We start from the raw sequence: 2,543 nt of genomic DNA on the forward strand, positions 1-2,543 counted from the left end.
GGATGGGTGTGGGGGCGGGTGGGGGGGTGTGGCGGGGGGTGGGGGGGGGGGGGGGGGTATCCGGGGGGGGGGGGTCTCTGATGTTGGGGATTCAGCTTGAGGGGATCATCAATAGAATATTGCTACTTGTCTAAATGCTCCTTTTTGGGGTTGGATGTGCCAAACAAAACCTGAGATTTCAACTCTTTTCTAGCATTCACATATTTTTTGTCTGTTTTCTTTATGAAAGTGCACGACTTGTTTGTGTCATTTGCAAATGTGCATCAAATTGTCTCAAATCAAACAGAGTAAAATCTCAACTTGGATGTAATGAAACTGGAGTCTGTGACACAAGTTTATCTAAAGACAACTTTTAGCAGTCAACTTCAGGCATGTTTCAGGTATAATTAAAGCACATTGAGGATTAGTGTCCTAGTTCCTTTCAACCCGAAGTGATAAGATGAAAAGCACGATAAATCTGTGTCAATCAAATAACTCTTTTAAACACTAAACAAAAAGATGAAAAATCCTTTTAAACTCAGTGTGAACTCATCTGAATGAGCTGTCCATGGTGCTGGTGGTCAGTCACGTGCTTCCCTCCAACAGTGTGTTTAAATTTGGCGATCTTTTTGGGGTAATTTGCTCCATTAAGCCAGACTCTCTAATGCTGAAGTCGTAATCCATATCAGCAAAGTATTTTTCCAAATTTAAATCGTTTCATATTTAGTATGGACGTTTAATGTTATAAAGAAATACTATATTTGAAACCAAGTTTTCCAAGGAGAAACATGTTGCCCTTAAGGACCAGATCGGGCGGATTTTCAATGGATTCATCAGACGTTCTCCGCTTGCTTTCCCCTGACATAGCCCAAGTGCGTTTGTGTGGAGAGAAAATAAATAAATGTGTGCAGTCAATTTGGTTGACAGCCCAGCTCAGCAGCCTCCAAACAGACTCCAGCCAGCCAACGCTGAGCCACAAAAGTTAGCGAGGTCACACACACACTATTGCCATCATGTAAAAACCTTTATTAGCTTAGATGCTACAGACGGACTTGGTTATCAAAAATGTGCACATTATCACAAAAAGACTCTACGATGAAGAATCTAAACTTCAACAGTGATTGTCGATGCACCAATGGATTCACGAGTCTGTTTTGCGGTTCAATGCAGTTTAACACAAAATAATGAAATGACAATGACTGTTTAAAAAAAAATAAAAATAGGTCGACATTTTGGAAAATGCTCTTGATTTCTTGCTGTCGTGTTCGACGATGGGGTCAATGAAACTCTCAAGTCCATACGGTAAAAACAAAGCTAGAACCCTCAGCCGATTAGCTTAGCACGAAGACAGGAAACGGCTAGCCTGGCTTTGCCGAGGGCTAACAAAATCCAGCCAAACGGCAACTTGTTGTTTTACAATTTGGTTTTTATACAGAGCAAACACATAAGATATACTTAGTGGGTGCTAGGAGATGGATTCTGTTACCATTGGACGGAGCCTGGCTAGCTGTTTCCCCCTAGGTTCTAGTCATTGTGTTAAGCTAAGCTAATTGGCTGCCGGCCGTAGCTTCATATTCATTGTATACAGCGGTATCATCTTACTCTGAGCAAGTGTATTTCCAAAAATGTCTAACTTTTCTTTTAACATCAGGTGTAGATGTGCAGTTAGTTGAAAGAGAATGTCAGTAGAGAAACGGATCACTTCATTGGTGCGTTTTGTGCTCAGTTCAACGCTCAATAAAAAAAGAAAATGGAAATAATTTCCCTTAATTTTTTTGTAATTCAACAAGCACTTTGTTGTCTTCTAGCAGTATACTGAAAGCAGCGGAAAGGCAGAACTGAGTACACTTTAATGTCTGTTTATTGCATGAAATATTGTTTTTGCATTATTGTTATTGCATTATTAACAAAGTAATCGCAGATCATACACATATCCATGATTTTTCTTTCACCCTCAGAAGCCTCAAACAAGCCAGAATGCATTGCTACTTTTGCACAGACAACTTGTGCAGAGCAATCACTCACTTTGTGTACATTCTTCACAGAAAAACGAACAGGTTGCTTTATTGGGAAATGTACACAGATGAGGCAGGTGAAGACAAAATGAGTAAACTAAGTATGTAAATAATAATAGATTAGTACAAATCGTGGAACATCACTGATGAAAGAGACAAATGAGATAAAAATCAACAGAAGAAGAGAATCCGAGGTAAAAACATCCTTCATTAGAAGACTATTAACCTGTCACAAACAGCATTATTTCAACGGATAAGAAAAGTTTCCTTTGCAACCAATGGGTGTTAATGTGTGTGTGCGTGTTTGCGTATGTGTGGCTACACCGCGCCAAATCCTATTTCCATAAATATCAAACTTTCACACACATTTATGCAAAATGCAAGTTTGACTTTCAAGTGTGAATTTGTCATTCAGAGTAGACAAGCACTTTCTCCCGACCTTTATAAGTGAGTCAGTCACAAGTTAGACCAGCACGGCCCGTGTATCTCTCTCTCTCTCACTCACTCACTCACTCACTCACTCACTCACTCACTCACTCACTCACTCAC

The 2,543-nt window shown here is 40.0% G+C and overlaps 1 protein-coding gene across 6 annotated transcripts in view; it reads right to left on the bottom strand.

The window, feature by feature from the left end:
- Positions 1–2,543, bottom strand: part of mpv17 (mitochondrial inner membrane protein MPV17) — a 22,490-nt gene that overhangs the window by 9,770 nt on the left and 10,177 nt on the right. The gene's annotated exons all lie outside the window — the stretch shown is intronic.

The sequence above is a fragment of the Anarrhichthys ocellatus genome, unplaced genomic scaffold (assembly GCF_004355925.1).
Source record: "Anarrhichthys ocellatus isolate YVR2014 unplaced genomic scaffold, GSC_Weel_1.0 scaffold25, whole genome shotgun sequence".
Classification (NCBI taxonomy): Eukaryota; Metazoa; Chordata; class Actinopteri; order Perciformes; family Anarhichadidae; genus Anarrhichthys; species Anarrhichthys ocellatus.